The sequence below is a fragment of the Podarcis muralis genome, chromosome 10 (genome assembly GCF_964188315.1).
Source record: "Podarcis muralis chromosome 10, rPodMur119.hap1.1, whole genome shotgun sequence".
Taxonomy (NCBI): Eukaryota; Metazoa; Chordata; class Lepidosauria; order Squamata; family Lacertidae; genus Podarcis; species Podarcis muralis.
In genome coordinates, this window is record NC_135664.1 from 65,671,249 (window position 1) to 65,679,703 (window position 8,455).

Genomic DNA, 8,455 nt, shown 5'->3' on the forward strand with positions numbered 1-8,455 from the left:
CTGGATGAAAGAAAGCAACATCGGGTCTTGCACACTCAGATTGGCCCTGGTGCAAGCTTGCCAACTCTAGGGGGCACAGGTGTCTTACGCCCCCTCAATATTTGTTTGAAGGGGGTCCAGGCCATGCCCCATATTGAGGGGGCCCGGCGCAGCCTAGCGGAAGGCAGCCCTGCATTGTGTCGGGAGACGTGAGTTGGCTGGAGCTTGTACACAGGTTCACTACCCCAGGTTTATGGGTTTGAATCAGCAGCTCAGACTTGTCAGATTTCTTGTCACCTTGTCAACTGAAATATACTCGGAATCAAGACTGGATTTCATGCTCTTTATTCAGCTCATAGTGGTGAGGAGGAATGGAAGTTCCCCCAGAATGTCTGCTTTATATACATTATTTACACAATGGGCCCCACATGATTGGTTAATTCTGGGATTCTTCTAGGCCAATCAGGTTGCGGATTCACTTCCACCTGGAGCTGGATTGGGTGGCTCCTGTGGACCAATCAGACTGCTAAATTCTGGGTCCTATTGTTCTAGGACCAATCAGACTGCTGTATTCTGAATCCTATTGTTCTAGGACCAATCAGACTGCTGTATTTTGGATCCTATTCAACTCAGTACATAACACCATCCACAGTGGTCTCGTTGGGAGGCAAAGCTTTTCTATTACTCTCCTTATCGACCTGCTGTCTGGCAACCTCCATACCGCTCCCCTCTTTCCTGACCGCCATGCTAAAAAAAGGAGAGACTCCTCTGGGCTGCCCAGTAATCTCAAAATTGGGTTCCTTCTGCTTGGTGGGACTAATGGGCTTGCCATTGATCTCCACACTGCTCTCCAAAGATCTCTCTGCAGGTGCTATTTTGACCCATTTAGATCATCGTCTCTTGCCGCCACCACCACCCCTCATTTCTTCAATGCTGTTTTCAACCATCTGTCTCTCATCCCCCTTACTTCTTTTCTATCTATTCTTTCATCTTTGCCTGCACAATGCCTTTCCCAATCCACCTTCCCTCCTGGCTGAACTCTGTTTTCCTTTCTAGCAAAGCAAAGGTTGGGGGGTGAGTAAGATGGGAAGATGCAAGCTGACCTTTCCTTTTGCGCTTCCAGGAGGTCTTGTAATATCAAGCAGAAAATAACTTGAGATCTATTTTTACCACCTCTTTCCCCACTTCAATTGATGCCCACAGCTATTCTAATATCCACTGTAATAACAGTTGTAATAACAGTCATGTGTATTCATGTGCTTTTTAGTACTATGGCAGTGGTAGGAAACCATTCCCACCCCCCCAGACCCAAGACCGCACTTCCACCAGGGGACCCTTCTGGGGCCCATATGCCAGCAGTGGGCGGAGCCACAAACAAAAGCAGGCGGGGCATTATATGCAGTTTTCAATCTTTGTTCAACTGCCCTTTCTATCCACCATCCAAATTGGTAGATAGAGTTGAAGGGCACATTCCAGCCTGGCAAAAACACCCAATGAAGGCCATTTGGAAGAACTTTCTGACTGTTTGACACTGGCATGGACTGCCTTGATTCCTGCATTGCAGGGGGTTGGATTAGATGGGTGGTGCTGTGGTCTAAAAGCACGAAAACATGTCAAAGTGCAAGTAGATAAATAGGTACCGCTCTGGCGGGAAGGTAAACAGTGTTTCCGTGCGCTGCTCTGGTTCTCCAGAAGCGGCTTAGTTATGCTGGCCACATGACCTGGAAGCTGTACGCCGGCTCCCTCGGCCAATAAAGCGAGATGAGCACCACAACCCCAGAGTCAGTCAGGAGTGGACCTAATGGTCAGGGGCCCCTTTACCTTTACTGCTGTGGTCTAAACCACTGAGCCTCTCAGGCTTGCCGATCGGAAGGTTGGCGGTTCGAATCCCCATGACAGGATGAGCTCCCGATGCTCTGTCCCAGCTCCTGCCAACCTAGCAGTTCGAAAGCACGCCAGTGCAACTAGATAAATAGGTACCACTGTGGCAGGAAGGTAAATGGCGTTTCCGTGTGCTCTGGCTTCCGTCACAGTTGTGCCAGAAGTGGTTTAGTTCTGCTGGCCACATGACCCAGAAAGCTGCCTGTGGACAAACACAGGCGCCCTCGGCCTGAAAGCGAGATGAGCACCACAACCCCATAGTCGGCTTTGACTGGACTTAACTGTCCAGGGACCCTTACTAGATGACCCTTGAGTTGCTTTCCAGCTCTACAATTCTATGATTCTACACTGGTCAGTGGGGCTGCTGTAATTCCTGTCGCTATGTTTATAGGGGATCTACTCCTTCCCCTTCACTCCCCTGCCCTTATTGCTTGCTAACCTAATCGCAAGTTGCCTTCTGGACTAGTGATCCACAGTGTCTGGCAGCATCTCTCCAGGGGTTTTTTTAGGTAGGGGACTCTCTACCAGACCCCCTGTCCTACCTGGAGATGCTGGGGATTGAACCTGTGACCTTCTGAATGCAGGGCAGATGCTCTACCACTGAGCGATAGTCCTTCCCCAAGGATAGACTCCTGCACCACATCACAGGCAGCAGGCTGGATTAGGGGGGCCAGGACAGACCATGTGGCAACAGAAGAGGTGGGCTGGAGGACACAGAAGGAATAGTTGGGGTGTGTGTTGTTACTTCCTTTACCTGTGGGACACCCAGACCCAGACCCAGATTGTGCTGCCTGAGGTGGTTGCCTCTCTTTGCTTAATGATAGTGTATGTGGGGCTACGTGGGGCTACCTTTGAAGGTGACGTGGAAACTACAACTAATCCAGATTGTGGCAGCTAGACTGGTGAGTGGTAGTGGCTGCTGGGACCACATAACACCGGTCCTGAGAGATCTGCATTGGCTCCCAGTACGTTTCCGAGCACAATTCAAAGTGTTGGTGCTGAGCTGACCTTTAAAGCCCTAAATGGCCTCGGTCCAGTATACCTGAAGGAGCGTCTCCACCCCCATCGTTCAGCCTGGACACTGAGATCCAGCGCCGAGGGCCTTCTGGCGGTTCCCTCATTGCAAGAAGTGAGGTTACAGGGAACCAGACAGAGGGCCTTCTACAGTAGTGTTGTCCACCCTGTGGAACACCCTCCCTTCAGATGTGAAGGAAATAAGCAGCTATCTTCTCTTTAAAAGACATCTGAAGGCAGCCCTGTTCAGGGAATTTTTTAATATTTAATGCGGTATTGTTTTTAACACTCGATTGGGAGCCACCCAGAGTGGCTGGGGAAGCTCAGCCAGATGGGCAGGATATAAATAATAAATTATTATTATATGTGAGTTTATGCATGCAGAGAAAAAGGGCAAGGAAGGGTTAATGTAGGTGTGCTTGCCTCACACCTGCAGCTGCTTAAGTGTGAGTCAGCACACCTGTATAAATGCCCTTGTGTTTATATTGCAAGCCCTTGTGTTTGTAGCAAGTCTGCCTTGGCCCCTGCCCCTTGGCTAGAACCTAATCTTGTTTTGGATCTCTCCAGGGAGGATGTGTTCCTGGAAAGATATTTTACTACTTTTGCTGTAGGCTGTCTGTTGGGCATTAACAGGCACAGGTAGGATTCCTTTATGCTACACCTTTATGTAACTGCTAAGCTGAGGAACTGCATTCTACTTTGGGCTACCCATCAGTCAAGGAACTGACCTCACCCCAAACTGTCCGTTGTTTTTCTTCAACAACCGCATTCTGAGCATTCCATTTGCAGTTTCTGCTGGCGTGTTGAGTGAGCACACTGCATGTGCCCCGACATTGGTGTACTCAACCAACCACATGGCAGCCAATTTTATGGAAGTCACTGAAAGGTTTTTGCAATGAAGCGGTAGACCAGTTCTGCCAAATGAGCAGGGCAAGCGTTTGCATATATGTATTTGTGCATATACTAGTTTATATGTGTGTAGTTTCAAATTTAGAAATAATTCATATAAGTCTGCTACTGATGGATTATCTATTAAAATACCACCAATATATGAAGTCGCGGGCAGGATTTGAAATATAAACAGTGGATTAATGAAAGATTTAACAGTCGTGTTGTAAAACAGCTAATAAAAAGGAGTAAAAAAACAAACATCAGGAAAGAAGAGGTGGGAAGTCAAGAAGAAACTTCACATTTTTTAAAAAAACGTATATGATGATAAATGCTTTGAAATGTTGGAGACTTAATAAAAAGTATATGAAAAAAAATTAAATAATTCTGCTGTCCAAAAGCTCATTTCTGATTGGCAACTGCAAGGCTCTCCTTTGTGCCTTTACAGCCAAACCTTGATTTTCGAAAATCTCGGCTGCTGAACGTTTCAGAAGCTGAATGCCAAAAATCCGGAAGTGAATGCTTCCATTTTTGAACTTGCCTTGGAAGTCAAACGGCTTTTCATTCCCCCCCCCATTGGCTTTGCAGCCAGCCCATTGATGCTCGGTTTTCGAACGTTTCGGAAGTCGAATGGACTTCTGGAACGGATTATGTTTGAAAACCGAGGTTCCACTACTACCCTGTGCTATCCGTGCAGGGACGCAGGTGGCGCTGTGGTCTAAACCACTGAGCCTCTTGGGCTTGCCGATTGGAAGGTTGGCGGTTTGAATCCCTGCAACGGGGTGAGCTCTGTTCCAGCTCCTGCCAATCTAGCAGTTCGAAAGCAGGCCAGTGCAAGTGGATAAATAGGTACCGCTCCGGCGGGAAGGTAAACTGTGGTTCCATGTGCACTGGTTTCCATCACGGTGTCCCGTTGCGTCAGAAGCGGTTTAGTCCTGCTGGCCACATGACCTGGAAATCTGTCTGTGGACAAACGCAGACTCCTTCGGCCTGAAAGCGAGATGAGCGCCAAAACCCCATAGTCACCTTTGACTGGACCTAACCGTCCAGGGCTCCTTTACCTTTTCACCTATTAGCACATATGGCTACCGTGCCTTAGAATGGATAAAATATCGGCCCACCCTTAAAATGAGACATCTGGAACCCCAGCGGGAAGTAACTGCACACAATTTACCTGTGCTCTATTGAGCTAAATCTATTGTAGCTACATGACTGCTGTTGCCTTATGCATCGATGCTGTGTTTATGCGAAATCGCTGGTTCTGCCTTTCAGATGTTGATTATGATGTAAATTGTGTTGCAGCTGCAACTGTGATACTGCACTAAGATTTCTTCCAAAAAAAAAGAAAAGAAAAAACACTGAGAGACAAAATGAATGCTATATTCTCTCATTCAATGTTATGTTTCCTCCTTTAACTGGAGTGTTTATTATGCGAGATGTGGAACAAATGAATTGAGATACCAAATAGTTTTTTGTGAGCTGATTTCTCTCCCCCGCTCCCTGTCAATTCATGATGCCACAATACCATTATAATGGTGTTTAAAGGTTCACTCATCATATATTCTTCAGTGCTTATTACCATAAATACTGCCTGCACAAAAAACAAGATGATTGAGCCTTCATGCTACAATTTCTCTAAATAATTAAATCGTATTATATTAATAGAAACCCTCTTTGTTTATTTCTTTATTTCAGTTACCTGAACCAAATAAAACAATTTCTCTCTGGTTTGACATTTCTTGAAGTAGTACTTTTAATAGCTTTTAAAGCTAAATGCTAAGCTATAGCTATTGTCTGGCTTTTTTTGTTTTGCAATTTTTCATAGTGCTTTCATACTCTGAGTGCTCTCCCCTTTTTTGTTTTCTTTTAATAATATGAGCATATATTCATTTGAATCTCAATGAGATTTGGAACGGACTGTTAATCAACACAACACTTCTTACGCAAGAGTGGCAAATTTAGTTTGCTGATGACACAACCAGTGAAGGAAGTTATGGCATATAGAAGATGGTGGAGGAAAAAAACACAAATTTGCCTTACACAGATTTCTGTCTGTTTGTAACTCAGATTGGGTTAGTTTGTTGTTGTTGTTTAGTCGTTTAGTCATGTCCGACTCTTCGTGACCCCATGGACCACAGCACGCCAGGCACTCCTGTCTTCCACTGCTTCCCGCAGTTTGGTCAGACTCATGCTGGTAGCTTCGAGAACACTGTCCAACCATCTCGTCCTCTGTCGTCCCCTTCTCCTTGTGCCCTCCATCTTTCCCAACATCAGGGTCTTTTCCAGGGAGTCTTCTCTTCTCTGAGGTGGCCAAAGTATTGGAGCCTCAGCTTCAGGATCTGTCCTTCCAGTGAGCACTCAGGGCTGATTTCCTTCAGAATGGATAGTTTGATCTTCTTGCAGTCCATGGGACTCTCAAGAGTCTCCTTCAGCACCATAATTCAAAAGCTTCAATTCTTTGGCGATCTGCCTTCTTTAGCAGACCTTATTTTTGCATGGACCTGGAGCCACAAAGTGTGTGTGAGAGAAATGGACAAAGTCTATTATGCTATAGGCCTGGATAATATTGTCATTCACCCATTAATTTGGTTTGAAATAAAAAAAATTAAGTTTATTCTGGGTATAAGCGTTTGTGTCCATGCACACTTCTTCTAAACCCCAGAAGCCAGAAACAACCAGGAGCTGCAACAGAGAACTATCAAGGCCCCACCTCAAGTTATGGTCTTGATCATGGGTAGGCAAATTAAGGTCTGGGGGCCAAATCCAACCCATTCGCTTTCTAAATCCAGCCTGCGGGTGGTCCGTGAATCAGTGTGTCCTTTTATTTAAAATGCATCTCTGGGTTATTTGTGGGGCATGCGAATTCATATTTTCCCCTCAAAATATAGTCCGGCCCCCCACAAGGTCTGAGGGACAGTGGACTGGCTCCCTGCTGAAAAAGTTTGCTGACCCCTGGTCTTGATACTGGTAACTAAGTGTGAAAGAGAAACTTAATTTAGACTGCAGTCCTTACACACTTACTGGGGAAATACTCAAATGAACACAATTGGGCTAGGATAGAATTGTACTGTTAGGCAAGTTGCTATATTATACCCTCCAAATGCCCCCAAAATACTGGGATAGCCATGAAAACACAGGCTACAGCTATCCCAATCCAGCTCTAGTTGCATCAAGGCAGTCGTCGTTCTTTCAGAGCCTAGACATTGCACCCTATCTATTTGCACCTCAGCAATTAAAATAGCTTAGAGGTTTTGAAATTTGAGATTTAAATAAACATGAAGCTGTTTTATAAATGCTTTTAATAAAACAATAAAGTAAAATAGTGCAGCATAAGGAAGTTCCCTTAAATCTTGACTCAGCCGTCTTTAAGCAAGCCATTATCTCTTAGTCTTTGCACACCCATCCAGTCTGTAAATAGAGGGGCAAAGATGTTGCCCTACTGTTGCATAAGGGCTCTTGAAATATTGGTCCAGTTTGCATGTGAACAGTAAACCAAACGATGGCTTTGGTTACAGTTTGTGAAACGAACCCAAAGCCTGAGTTTAACGCCAAGCTCAGAATGTATGGCTCAGTCTTGGGCTACCGCTCCCAGAGCTCTCACGTGATTGGCCGACTGTGAGTCACATGAGAGAGGCATTCCATTCTGTTGTGACTGTTATTCCAGTAACTGACGTTTTTTAACTGCTTTCTGCTTCTCTCTCTCTGTGTGAGGGACAATGGCTGCTGAGAGAGGCTACTTAGGATATGCTGTGTTGTGTCAGTGGGATCTGTCTGAAGTGAAAAAGACAGAGGAAGGATCCCTAAACATTAACAGGGAGAAATCTGTGCAGGAACCTCTCTGTAAGGAGCAGAGAGAGTACTGTTGAGGTAAAAGTATAAGCCTTTTAGATGAAACTGTAAAGCCTGAGTGAGACCTGCAATTCAAGTGGGAACGTGCCCATGTTCGAATAAGCACGAGATTACAAATATATTCTTCACAGTTATATGTTCACAAAAGCAAAGTTCTTTTGGATATAAAGAGTCTAGGCATTGTATAGTTTTTACAAAGAAGCTACCAATCACCTGGAAGTGTTATTTAGCTTCCTAGCTTCCTTTGCATATCACCAAAATTTTATTTTGTATATGCACACAACAGACTGCAGCTCCCATAATTCTTTGGGGGAAGCCATGACTGCTCAAAGTGGTACCATGGCGCTTTAAGCGTGCGGTGTGGATTTAGCCTGGGGGGAGGGTTTTCTGAAGAGATTTCTGGCAGAGTGGAAAATGAGGAAAGGGATGGAGGAGACTGCAGAGAGAGAGAGAGAGAGAGAGAGAGAGAGAGAGCATTTCATTAACAGAAGCTCTGCAGTCAAGGGAGTGTCAGAGACTGAATCCCACAGCGTTGCTTCTGTCCAGAGAAAGGTCCGAGAGACATACCTTTCTGGCCTGTGCGGTTTTTGTTTTCTGTCGTTCTATCAAGAAGCTGTGCCCTTAGCTAACTGTCACTCTTGCTTCTTCCGCTTTTCCTTTTTAAACATGTCACAGGTCTTTATTTTCTTTAAGTGGTTTCATCGTGAGAGAATCAGACACGTATTAAGATTTGTAATATAACAGGAACAGCATGTGCGAAAGAGAAGGGCTGTGTTGTGTACTGAGTTGAATAGGATCTAAATTGCCGCAGTCTGATTGGTCCTAGAACAATAGGATTCAGAAT